Source organism: Myotis daubentonii, chromosome 13 (assembly GCF_963259705.1).
Source record: "Myotis daubentonii chromosome 13, mMyoDau2.1, whole genome shotgun sequence".
In the NCBI taxonomy this organism is placed as follows: domain Eukaryota; kingdom Metazoa; phylum Chordata; class Mammalia; order Chiroptera; family Vespertilionidae; genus Myotis; species Myotis daubentonii.
The window spans coordinates 29,323,725-29,337,469 of NC_081852.1; the positions used below are offsets into that span (position 1 = coordinate 29,323,725).

The 13,745-nt window shown below is 43.1% G+C and overlaps 1 protein-coding gene across 9 annotated transcripts in view; it reads left to right on the forward strand.

Annotated features, from left to right (window-relative positions):
- Nucleotides 1-13,745, forward strand: part of RHOBTB1 (Rho related BTB domain containing 1) — a 107,621-nt gene that overhangs the window by 37,854 nt on the left and 56,022 nt on the right. Inside the window, exons 1-2 of one of the 9 annotated variants that reach the window (XM_059662619.1) lie at nt 503-602; nt 3,364-3,414. The exons of 1 other annotated variant lie outside the window; for it this stretch is intronic. The gene's annotated coding sequence lies outside the window, so the exon portion shown is untranslated. Of the gene's footprint in view, nt 1-502; nt 603-1,009; nt 1,281-3,363; nt 3,415-6,124; nt 6,146-9,711; nt 10,455-13,745 lie in introns of those variants that run through there. 7 more of the 9 variants (XM_059662624.1, XM_059662618.1, XM_059662620.1 and 4 more) reach the window with 7 other exon arrangements.

The following is a 13,745-nucleotide window of genomic DNA, read 5'->3' on the forward strand; positions in this document are numbered from 1 at the left end:
GCTGAGCACATCAATACCATTGTTACCCAGGCTGGAAGTGTGGAGGCCTGGGCACACTAATTTTAGCAGGCCCTCTCAACGCTCTCCGAGGGTCCAGGCCAGCTTGGCTGTGCTCACTGTCATCTCCTTAGAACCTGACAGAGTACCTAACATACTGTAAACATTCTCAATACTTATGTGAATCCTGAAAAAAACACCCTGGTCCTGTCCTCAGAGGTCACAGTCAGCCTGGAAGAAGAGAGATGGACTCTCTTGGGTTTCCAAGGATTCTGACAACCCATGAGCGGCCAGAAGTCAATTTCACTTCCTCGCTTAGCCATTTGTTGATGGTTGTAAGTCACCCCCTTACTCGGGTTGGGGGCTGCCTGTGAGTCCTTACGCCCCCTGCGGGGATCCCAAGAGCTAAGTCACCAAGGAAGGAACCCAGAGGGGGAAGCCCGACAGACAGCACAGCACGTGCAGCCGCCCAGGGGAGGAGGAGGCTGGGCTAACGCCGCCCTTAGTCAGCAGCTGGGCTCGGTTTTGAAACAAAAGCCAATGTCCTCCCTCGGAGTCCGCGGCCGGTCAGCTGCTAGGGGAAAGAAAGCCATGCTGCCCAGCCGGTTAGTGGCCCAACTTACTTTTCCGGAGCCTGGGACCAAGGGCCAGCAATTGCACGGGAATGGGTGGGATGTTAGGGATGGGAACCGGGGCACAAAGCTCACCGACCCGCCCCTCCCCACGGCTCGGGAGAGGGGCCCGGGTCTCCCATGCTCTGCGCATGTTTGTCCTGGGCAATCCGCCTCCGAGCCCGGGCCCAGTCTGCGTAAAGCTGAGGCCCCTTGGCCACCCGCGCACCAGCGCCCAGACACACCAGGCCCTGGTTTCATGAATGAAATCCAATCGTGTGGATATAAATAGCCGCGAAGGCTGCTAACGTCACAGTGAGCGCGGCTGCCGCCACCGCGGCGGAGCTGGGTGCCGGGAGCTCTATCCGCCGAGCTGGCCCGCCCGGGAGCGGGGTGGGGGCCGGAGGAGAAGGGGAGGGCTGGGGGTGGAAAGGGGCGAACCCCTCTGTCCCCGGACTGGGAAGAGCGGCCGCGGCGGGAGGCGAGCCCGCCCGGCGAGACAGTGCCATGCTGCCTTTGTGCAAAGTTGGGCGGCGGGCTGCACGCCGCGCGCAGGGGCCCCGCACACCCGCGACCGCGCGCAGTCGTGGCTGCTGCTGAGTGACGGGGGGGCCCCCCCGCTCCCCCCAGCCCTTGAAGGCGGAGAGAGCTCGCGTCTCGCTCGGCTTCAGGGTAGGTTCTGTGTTGTGAGTGCGCTAAGGTACGAAACTTCTCGGAGCAGCCGCCGCGCAGCCCCCACCGCCCCCGGCCCCAGCGGGTGGCGTGCGGGGGTCCCCGGGCCGCGCCACGCGGTAAGCCGCGTCCCAAGAGAGAGTTGTGGGACCGAGATGCCAGAGGAACCGCCCTCGTTTCTCCGCGAGGCCGGGAACCCTCACATCCGAGGCAAACGAGAGATTTCTAGGAGCGCCCGCACAGCCGCACCCTTAACTTGGAGCTGAGAAAATGAACAACAGGCACCCTTAGAAGGCTGGCTGCGCCAGGGAGGGGGTGGTGCCGCGCCGACAGGAGGGCTCTTTTCCTTGGAAGGACAGTGGTGGGGAGCCAGAGGTCCCGAGAGGGGGATATGCTTGCCCTTTTGGCGCTTGCACCCCCATGAGAGTTGACGGGTCAGCCCACAGTTTGGCACTCCCCACCCCCAACCCCCTGTCGATGGAGTCTGTTGTGAGTTGCTGTGACAACAGTGGAGCTGCCATGAGGGGCTTTCAAAACCTCTTACCTTGTCTCCCTGTGCTCAGCTTTCGGGGGGGGAACAATGGGGGTGGGGGTGGGGGTGGGGGAGAGTGTGCAGACAAGGGAACCCAACCTCCTCTCCAAAGAAAGAAATGAGAGGAAGGCACAGCGATGTAAAAATACATCATTAGATCCTACTGTTAGCTGTGCCGTGTCTACCCCCAGCAGTATCAAACATCTCAACTGAGGAGCAATGTCAATATTTAGACTTGGACAAGCCAGAAAGTTAGAAGGGTGCGCCAAGCACAGGGTTTTGACTTGGCTTTGCATGTCAGCCCACAAGCTGTGCCTTTCGAGCTGACTGTACACATTTACTGGGGGGAAATGCATGAAGGTTGATATATACACAAAGGCACCCAGACCTTCAGGTCTCAGAAGACCAAGAGTCGCCTTGACTTTGAACTTCACCCAACCTGGGCTGTTGGAACAGTTCCGTTGGACCCCAGCCAGATGCTCAACCTGAGGTTTCTCTAGTTTGGGGCTCTCCCACCCCCAACCAGGCTGTGTTGCATATTCTACACTGAACTGTGCATCCTCTCTAAACTGCAAAAATGTTATCAGTAGTTTGCATCTTTGTATACCTTCTCTCACTAACAGCAGATATAAATAGCCAATAGTCTGTTTTTGTTTGATCTCAGACAAGCTCTAGGCTTTCCAAACATACACTATGTTTACAAAAAACTCTTTATAAATTTGGAATTGTATTTAGTTTCCAATAACTTTGTAGATGCTGAAGAGAGTCTCTAGTTGCTAGAAAATAAACAAGAGTTCTTTTCAGTGTAAATAACGTCTGCATATTACTGTGCAGGTGGAGTGGGCAGTAAATTATTACATTAAACAAGGTTTCCTCTGAGATTCCTGGATCATATTTGTACATATTAGTGGGAAAGGGTTTAACCAGTCCAATCCAATGCGGAAGACTGAGAAATAATTAGGAAGCACTAAAATCACAGCCAGTATTCTTCTAAACTTGCCCATTGGTTGTTATTGTCCAGAATTTTGAATGTCGTATAAATTGAAGTACAAAAGTCTGTGTGTGATCAAGAGGTGGAAATAGAAACACAGGTACTTTAATGTCATTGGCTCAATAACACAACTTATTAACTGTTCAAATATAGTTTAATAGAGAAAAAGAACTTTTCTTATGATAATATTATCTTAAAAATGTTATTTTTGAGGACTAGCATGTCTGCCTTTATGACTTTTGTATTGTAAAATGTCTGTAAGCTTTTCCTTGTTCCTATCCTTGGGTTTGTGGCCAAATGCTTTTTTTGTAACATACCGAGTGTTCAGAAATATATTTTAACAAATGCTACAAAATGTTATCCTAGCTATTTTAGGATAAAATTTCTTTGACCCGAAGAAATGCTACTTTAACACTGGCACCTAGCAAAAGTAAAGCAGATTCTGCCCCTTTTGGGGGCGGGGCAGGGGGAGAAAACAACATATGTTGAAAATTTTGGTAGCTTTTCATGTGCTCCTGGCAAGCAGTAGGATTTATACAGTATTTCTCTCTTTTATGTAGGTAAGTCCAGCTGTAAGCAGAGTGTTTTGTTCTTCACATCCAGCAAGCCAGGTTAGTGTCTTTGTACAAACCCGTGACCACAGATTACATCTTGTGTCTAATTCTGAGTGTACATTTGAGAACAGGTTTCTTAGTCAATTTGTCTTACAACAATTTGTCTTTGTCATTTTTTAATGGAATAATTTATTAACATAACTTCAATGATTATTAAAATTATTCTATTTACTCTGTGAATAAAATGGACCTTGAATCAATTTGTCCTTTATAAGACTTTTTTTATTTGGGGTGGGGGGGATAAAAGTGGTGCCTGAGTAGCTGAGGATACTGAAGATCTAGGTGCTTGATAAATAAGGTTTTACTTCTATTCTAATCTTAGCACTCTAGAGCTGGAAGAAACCTGATAAAATAATAGTTGGCATTTTTAACATGAACCAAAGTTCAGGTAATGTACTGCATTCCTTGCATTTATGTTCTCATTCTGCATCTAAAAAACTCCCCGTGATGTGGAATTACTCTCTTGATCCCCAACCAACAGGTGAGGAATTGGAAGCTCAGAGAGGTTAGATAATAATTTCAATTCCTAGTTCTAGGCAATGGAAAAAAAAATAGAATTGATTTTAAAAAATAAAAAAAAAGTTCTATCTTACTCTAACACCTAATTCTCTAGTTGAAAAAATTGTTCTCCAATAGGGAAACTGGGGCCAAGAAAAGTTAAGTGACTTGCCCAATATAACTTGGTAATTACAGCTCATATCATACAGCTGTTACAAAATAAATCAATTCCATTTTCTAGAATCTAGAGTAAAACGGTGGAATAATAGGTATTCATGTCTGCTTTCTGGCATGGGACTGTCAAAGATCTAAGTAAGTTTTTATCATGAGATCTCTGGTCTTAAGGATCTTACCAACAAGTAAGATTGTAAACATTCATGTATTTAAAAAATTAGGAATGAATCAAGAACATGTATACCAAAAGGCCAAATGGGGGGTCATTGGTACATTGACAAGTTCAACATTTTCCACTCTGTGGGATTACTTTGTCATTGGGGGGGAAATATCCAGTACATATTTTGCATGGATAGATGACAAGTGGGTGAAAGTTTAGGAAAAGATAGAATGTAAAATTTCAACTGAACAGGGAGAGATTTTGCAGTCATCTAGAAACACTAAATTACACTATCTCAGACTCAAAGGCGATACTGCTTCAAAAGCATTGTAAAAAGAAAAAATAGGCAGTTCCATCTCATTACAGTGGGGCCTTGACTTACGAGTTTAATTCGTTCCAAGACCGAGCTCTTTAAGGAGCTCGTTAACTCAAATTACTCTATCAACTCAATGCAAAAAATCAGCTGGTATCTCAAAAAACTCGTGAGTCGGGACACTCTTAAGTCAAGGCCCCACTGTACTTGGAGGCCTCACTTGGGCTTCATGGAATGGGATTGGTTTAGAAATTCAGGTGACTTGAATCTGATGTTTGTGTTTGAATCTGCATAGCATCTTTGAGAAAGCATTGCAATTTGGCATGTTGCTTCCAAGTATTGTATTCCTTTTGGAATTTCAGTTTGTCTGAAATATGCCATGTAATGGATTTGGATACATAATAGATAAATCCCAACTAGGGTCCTGAAAATAGCCACTATTTATAGATTAAGTAAGACATTTTTAGTTTTTGCCTAGGTTGATAGTCTTCTCTTCCCCACTCTTCCCTACTTTTTGAAAAATCATTGGTTACAGTTGTTAATCCTTTTAGACGGGGGTAATAAAAGAAATGGAAACAAATTACTAAAGAAAACCTTAATATATCATCTTTTATTAAAGTATTGATATTACCAACTCAAGCTAATAGCCCTAAAAGCTTATTAGTTAAGATATCCTTTTAAGCATTTAAGGGGTGGTTAAAGATGTTCCCTAACAGCTTTGTCCTGTAAAAGTTGTTATATAGTGTATCATTACAAAATAGATCATAAGAGCATTATTATACTGGGAAGATCCCATTACAGGTTGAGACCTCAGCATCAACATTTTGTCATAGCAACTACAAATCTATAATTACTTCAAGAGTAAAATTATGCTCTGAATCATATAGTGTTAGTACCGCAAGAGATGCTAGAATTTGTGTGATATCTCTAATGATAATTTAATTAGCAATCATTTTTTGTTTGTTTTTGTTTTGTCTTAACTTCAGAAAGCTTTAGTTAATGTGCTTGACTTATCTCAAAACATGGCTGAAAACATTTGAAATTTTACTATGTTTTTTGTTCAGAAAATGTTCTTGTATAAAACAGAATAATTTTTTAAAATCATTTTGTTGTTCTCCCTTTTAGAAAATAGGCAGTTCAATTTCATTATTTGGAGGCCTCACTTGGGCTTCATGTAATGGGGTTGGTTCAAAGAATTCAGGTGATTTGGATGTGATTCTTATGTCCATCTTCTTTTCACCATCCACGCTTTGACCAACCTCACACCCCCAAAACAAAACTTGGAGAAAGAAGAAAAAAATAAGTCACAAAAAGTAGTGTATGTAGAAAGGGATAGGAAGTGGTAGTGTGGGAGTAGTGGAGCAGGAGATGGGGGAAGGGAAAGCTTTGATGGGGTGGTCCAGAGACAGGCACTCAGTGGATGGGGTGTGTGTAGATTGGTTATTTATATGTCAGCATGAGAATTGTTTGGTTTTTTATTATCTAAACAAAGTGAATTACCTCCTCCTCTTTCTAGAATCCTTTGTTCCTGTGCACATAGGGCAGAAATTGGGCAATGGACAAATAAGACACTGAAATGAAATGTGGGTATAACAGTACTCTTTCCAAATGTCCAAGAACACTCTGGTCTTCAAATACTTTGAGAAGGTTTTATCCACTAAGAGGTGAATTAGAACATTTTGTTTTTTTTAAAAAAGAAAGAGATGCTAAAAGGTCCAGAAGGAGCAATTACATTTTTCTATTCTGCACCTGAGTTAATTTATTGCACAGACATGGTTCATGATAAGTTCCCAGTGCTAATGAGTTTACCATCTCAGGTTCCATTTCACTGGAAAATTTCCTTTGAATTGTTACCCAACCATAGTTCCAATCCCTGATGATCTGGAATAACAGTACTAGTTATACTCCTACTAGATGCCAGGCACTTTACTACATTACAGCTCAGGTTCATTATCAATTTCTATTTACAGAAGCAAAAAATGGAACTCAGATATGTTAAGTCAAAGAGCTAATAGGAGGTAGAGCTTGGATTTGCACTCAGATCTAAGAACTTGAATATATATTTATTTTTAAAGAACACCTAGAAATAAAAACAAAACTTTAAATCATTTTATTCCAGGTTACTCTTGCCAATGGTAGCATATGGGAGTAAATAATTATTCTTATGTGATTTTTTTTAAATTTAATGTAATTTGAATCACATGGGAGGTTTTTCTCAACACATTTGTTAACACTTCAGGTCATTTCTAATATATTTTGATGGAAGTTTCTATCTTAAATAGTTGAGTCATAGAGGGTTGAATCATGGATCCAGAAAAGTTCTTAAGGATACTTAATCCAACCTCATGTAGGTGAAAAAAAACTGCCATCTAGAGAAGTGGTATAACTTACCCACTCTCATAGTTAATAAGTGACACATCTGGAACAGAACCCAGGCTTCTAAGTCCCAGCCCAGGGCTCAATTCTATTGTATAACACTTCCAGAAAAATGCCAAGTCTTCCAGACCCTCCAGCTTAGCCAGAATTACAGCTATCAGTATGATATACATCTGAAGCCTAAGATACATCCAGAAATGGGTGATAAAGATATGTTGTGTACTAGGAGACCCCTCACTTAGCTTCATTAACTCCAATATAGAAAAAACCCTTTCCTCTTATTCAGAAGATAACAACCCCATACTCTGATTCCTGCCAAGCTGTCTTTGTTGAGCAATCTGTGTTAATTAAGTAAGGAGATATTTAATTTTGTCTGTGGAGCTCAGATTTTTATTTACTATATGACATGGCTGAAATACTTCCTTGGACCGCATTTTGCTAGTCTGTAAAATGGGGACCATATCACCTCCTCTAAAGGCTTATGAAGATATTAGGAAATTTTACATGTCGAGCACATAGTAGGTGTCCAGTAAGGGTTGGTTCTCTTCTTAGCCTTCCTAGATTATTTCAAGGGAAAATGTTATAACACATTAGGGCAGTGATATCATCTTACCCCTAAATGTACTAAAGTCATTTGAATTCTGGTATCAAAAGGACGGTTGTAGTAACCTTTTTTCTTGGGCAGAAACAGGCAAGATGGTCTCTCTGGGTACCAGTGGCCCAGTCGCAATTACATTTGATTTGTTTTCTTCACATTCTAGGGTTGCCAGAGTTTACCTGAATTATTTTACTGTTCCGGTTTCTGCTGCAACTAATCCCAAGTTCCTCTTGGAGATTTGTGGCTCACATTTCCTTCCAGACACTGTTTAAGTAGCTAACGTGTTTTCCCATAGACCTGTGTAGCTCAAAGCAACTACAATATTTTCAACCAAATAGCTAAGAAATATTTCCAGAGAATATGATGGCCAGTAGAACATTTTTGCTTTCAATTTCAAAATATGTGACACTTTCCTACCACTGTCATTTCAATTAACTTGAGCACTGACTGTTGTCTGTGCACTGGCCCTCTCTTTTCTTTCTGTCCTGTGTTGCTGACTGATATATTGATAGGAAAAGCATGAGCACTACAATTTCCCCCTTTCGCCCTCAGCACTTGATAACTACCCTGGCCTAAATTACATCTCTGGGAAGTGTTTCATCACACTCCTCTCCCAGCTGCCACACTTTGTCATGTGGCACTTGCTGCCCTGCTTTGAAATTTTGGAACCAAGTCTAGGGCAACATGTCCTATCCATCATGTACATGGAGGAAAGCTACTATTGTGATTTTTTTCTCTGTCTTTTACATTTTTTCTCCTTCTTAAATTAATAATCCAAGTGGCCTAGAATAGCCTTTATTTTCCTAGTGGCACAGTTTCCCTTTCAATATTTGACAAATGTATATTGCAAGATATAGGTCCTTTTCTTCTGGCTTATGGGCAGCAATTGTGTATTTTTCCCAGGGCTGTGGAGTGGGTTGACTGATTTTAGATGCTTAAAGATCACTAATCGCTAGATTGTCTCTAACATTATTACTAATCTCAAATTGGTTATATCAATTTCAGTTCATACCAATGAGTTTATTTTTAAAACTAGAGGCCCGGTGCACAAAATTCATGCAAGAGTAGGCCTTCCTTCCCCTGGGTGCTGGCACCAGCTTCTCTCTGGCACCCAGGACCCTGGCTTCCCTCATAGCCCCAGCTTCATCCAGAAGGTCGTCTGGAAGGACATCAGAAGGATGTCCTGTCTAATTAGCATATTATGCTTTTATTTTTATAGATCAGTGATGGCGAACCTATGACACACGTGTCAGAGGTGACACACGAACTCATTTTTTTTTGGTTGACTTTTCGTTGTTAAGTGGAATTTAAATATATAAAATAATTATCAAAAATATAAATCTTTGTTTTACTATGGTTGCAAAGATCAAAAAATTTCTATATGTGACACGGCACCAGAGTTAAGTTAGGGTTTTTCAAAATGCTGACACGCCGAGCTCAAAAGGTTCGCCATCACTGTTATAGAAAGTGCTTCTCAAACTTGTCAGCATACAGATCACCTGGGCACCTTGATAAAATGCAGATTCTGATTCAGGAGTTCTGGGGGTTAAACCCAAGGTTATTCTCACACGCTTCCCATTGATGCCAGTGCTATTGGTGTGGGAACCACAGGTTGAATAGTGAGACTCTAAAGTATAATCGTTACTATAACTTATGCCAAAACTCATTGCTTATAGGCCCTACAACTCCCACTTTATTTTGTTTGCTTGTTTCTTAAATCATAATAGAGAGTCATGGAATCTTAAACATGGGAGGAATGTAGACAGAGGTGTGCAGGTAAATCAACCAGCTCTCTGGGGGAAAATGCATTTATGTGCATACATAAGTTGATGATAAATTTTACTGACATAAAGAATGTGTGTAGCATACAATTACAAATAATAATAAAATATACAATACTCTTTATTGTAAATTCCATATAGCCCATGGGGTTTCACAGAATGTTCGTTGGTTTTTGTAGAACACTTCTATCCAAAGCCTACCTAGGATACAATTGATGAAAAGGTGTAATTCCCATATAATTGTTGGCTGATAGTTTTCTTTAAGTTAATGAGTAAAACAAAGTTAAAATAACAAAGACATATGTCAGAACTGTATACATTCATTAAAAATATGAATGACTTCTTTGCTGAACCAGATAATAGCTTTTATATACCATAAGGATATTTCCTTAAATGTACTATTCACAATGTAGCAGCTACACATATAACACACTTTTAAATTTAGTATCTATTATTAACATTTTTAAAATCATTTTCTTAAGACAGTCAACAGATCAGTAAAGCTATTGTGTAGTGGTTGCTAACTTCTGTGGTGTAAATACTCCCACCATAGCCACTTTCATGCTATCATTCTGACTGAGCATGGAGTTGGGAAGAGATGGGACAGTAGCACACCACTATATAGTATTTCCACCATGCAGATAAAATGGGCATAAATAACGACAAAAATATAGATAACAGTAAAATAATGAGTTTTGAGTATTTAGTACCTTTAGTACATTTTATTTAAGCAAAACTTTACATAATGTAATTCTTCATACCGACCCTATTTTAACAGGCTTACAAAAATCCTAAAAATGTAACTGGTTCTCATGAGCTAACAGGAACTGGCTCCAGCACACCACTAGATGTAGACCATTGGTCCAGTGATTCTCAACCTTGACTGCATATTGGAACACTCCAGGAAAAATATAACCAACCATCTTAGTAGATCTGTATTGGGGCCCAGGAATCTGAATGTAAAACATTTTGTTGAAGTGTATCTCATTTCAAGAAAAATATACATATCATAAGTATATAACTTAAAGAATTTTCACCATCTGAGCACACCCACATAACTGGCACCTACATACAGAAATAGAACATCACCACCAACAAGGCTTTCTTAAACTCCTATCCAGTCACAACCCAATGGAGGTAAGCACTGTCTTGATTTCTAATACTGTAGATTAGTTTTGCCTGATTTTGTGCTTTTATAAAAACAAAATCTCTTTTGTGTCAGGCTTTCCTCTCCCTCAATATTGCATTTGTGAGATGTAGCCACAATTCATCCATTTTTAGTGCTGTGTAATACTTCATTGTATAAATAGACCTCAATTTCTGATTTATTTATTGTTTATTCTACCATTGTTGAGAGTTGTTTCAAGTTGTTGGCTATTATGAATAATGCTGCCAAGAACATTCATGTACAGACAGCAGCAGTATTTAAAACAAAACAAAACAAAACAAATTCTCCCAGTGGTTCTAATGAGCAGCCAGTCTCTTGACCAACATCTCTATACTTCCTCTCCTTTTATTTCGCATTAGAGGCCCGGTGCATGAATTCGTGCACAGGTGGGGTCCGTCGGCCTGGTCAGCGATTGAGGCCTATCAGGGGGCCATCCAGCCGGGGGAAAGGACCACAGGAGGTTGGCCTGCCAGCCCCTCCCCCCCCCCCAATCCCTGGTCGGGCCCAGGGGGAGGAATCATGGAAGGTTGGCCAACAGTTGGGGGAGGGAAGGGGCCATGGGAGGTTGGCCAGCAGGGGGTTGGGGGGGCAGGGCTGCAGGAGGTTGGCCAGGGAGGGGGAGGGACCGAGGGAGGTTGGCTGGCGGGGGGGAGGGGCCATGGGAGGTTGGCTATGGGAGTGCACTGACCACCAGGGGGAAGCTCCTGCATTGAGCATATGCCCCCCTGGTGGTAAGTGCGCATCATAGCGACTGGTCAACCAGAGGTTCTGGTAGTTCCAGTCGTTCGGTCCTAATGGTCACTTAGCCTTTTATATATATACTAGAGGCCCGGTGCACAAAAATTTGTGCACTCGGGGGTTGGGGGGGGGTCCCTCAGCCCGGCCTGTGCCCTCTCGCAGTCTGGGACCCCTCGGGAGATAACGACCTGCTGGCTTAGGCCTGCTCCCGGGTGGCAGAGGGCAGGCCCAGTCCCTAGGTGCAGCCCCTGGTCGGGCTCAGAGCAGGGCCGATTGGGGAGTTGGGGCACCGCCCCCTATCATGCACAGAGCAGGGCGTATTGGGAGGTTGTGATGCCACCCTCAGTCACGCTCAGGGTAGGGCCGATCAGGGGGCTGGGGCGCCGCCCACTGTCACACACAGAACAGGGCCCATGTGGGGGGGGGGGGTTGGGGGGCTGCACCCTGTCACACACAGAGCCGCAGGGCGATCAGGGGGGTGGGGAGCTCCCCCTATCACGCTGATCCCAGTGCCAGGAGGCCTCGCGGCTCCGCTGATCCTGGTGCTGGGAGGCATATTACCCTTTTACTATATAGGATAGAGGCCTGGTGCACAGTGGGGGCCGGCTGGTTTGCCCTGAAGGGTGTCCTGGATCAGGGTGGGGGTTCCCACTGGGGAGCCTGGCCAGTCTGGGTGAGGGGCTGAGGGCTGTTTTCAGGCTGGCGGGTGACTGAAGCTCCCAACTGCTCCTTTTTTTCTTTTTTTTTTTTTTTGATTCTCGGCCAGCTTTAGCTCTGACTCCAGCTCTGAGGCCTCTGCTGCTGAAAGCAGGTACCTGGTTTGTTTGGGTTCTATAATCGAAACACTGTATCAACTCCAGCTCTGAGATCCTGGCGGCTGAAAGCAGGTTTCTGGGGTTTTGTTTAGCTTCTATATTTGTAACTATGTTACAAACTTCAAGCTCAGAGGCCGGCAAGGCAGGCGGGGGACATTGGTTTCCTCCATCACTGAAGCAAGCAAGCCTCATGCTAGTTTCAAGCTGCCTGGCTGCCGGCCGCCATCTTGGCTGGCAGTTAATTTGCATATCTCGCTGATTAGCCAATGGGAAGGGTAGCAGATGTACGCTAATTACCATGTTTCTCTTTTATTAGATAGGATATAGATGTAGTATGACCAAGGCCATTGATTCTTTCGCATAAATGTACTTTTAGTACCAGAAGCCAGGAAGCTATGCTTCCTTTCAGTACAGTGTGTTCCCCTAGCTCTTTTCGTATAGGTTCACTAACTCCCCCTTTTATCAAGACATCTGCTGTTGTGCACTCTGAATGGAGATGAGATTGGGCCTCACATCAATAGCATGGAGGAGTAATAAACATGGTGGCGAGGCACCAGAGCTAAATTTGGCAGGTGATCATTAAGGATCCTAGAAAGAGGTTTCAAGGAAAGGAAATTGTTTCCTTTTGTGTATACCAGTATTAAACACAAGTCAACAGGGAACCCTTAGAATATTTCAAATTTTAAAAAATCCATTTATTTGCAGTAGAACAAGGACTCTCTTCTGAAAGAGAATTGAAATCTCTCAAAGTCAGATGACTTGATGTGAAAAGATTGGAGAAGGGAGTGATCCCATTGTCTTATTTCTACCCCTGTGTTCAGCAGGTGTATCCTTGTCGCATTATTCTAGGCTAGGTGGCTGTGGAGTTTTCTTGTTTGGGCCTATTGATATTTTAGAGTCTTCTTTGACATAAGTCAAAGGAGCTGAGTGATGCCAAGCTCCAAAGTGATATTGATGACGAGTGGGATGTCTGCTCAGAACTGAAAGAACGTTTTCAGAAGTGATAGGGCTATTCTTATTCTATGAAATGCACTTCACATAAAGCTCTCAAGGTATTCAGAGAGGTCAAGGGTAGACATTAATTCCATATAAAGAAGAAGAATATTTTAGTCCCTGGTTTTCCTACTTTCCCATCTCATTTGTTTGCAAATTTCTTGTTATAAAAGAATTCATGTCCAGTATAGAAAAGATGGAATATATAGATAAGAAAAAAATAAATTATAATAGTAGTTGGCACTCATATTTTAATGTATCTCTATCCCAAATGTTTTTGTTTATATTTAGGCACATAAATTTTAAGGAATGGTGTTACTCTGTAAATACTTTTATGATATTTTTCTTTAAAGATTTCCTATGAGTATCTAACTACTAGAGGCCTGATGCATGAGATTCATGCACTTGTGGAGGGGAAGAGGATCCTTCAGCCCAGCCTGCACCCTCTCACAGTCCAGGAGCCCTCAGGGGATGTCTGACTGCCGGTTTAGGCCAGCAGTCAGACATCCTTAGTGCTGCCATGGAAGTGGGAGAGGCTCCCACCACCACCGCTGTGCTCTCCAGCCTTGAGCCATGAGCCTGGCTTCTGGCTGAGCAGTGCTCCCCCTGTGGGAGTGCACTGAAAACTAGGGGACAGCTCCTTCATTGAGCATCTGCCCACTGGTGGTCAGTGTGTGTTACAGAGACCAGTCATTCTGCCATTTGGTTGATTTG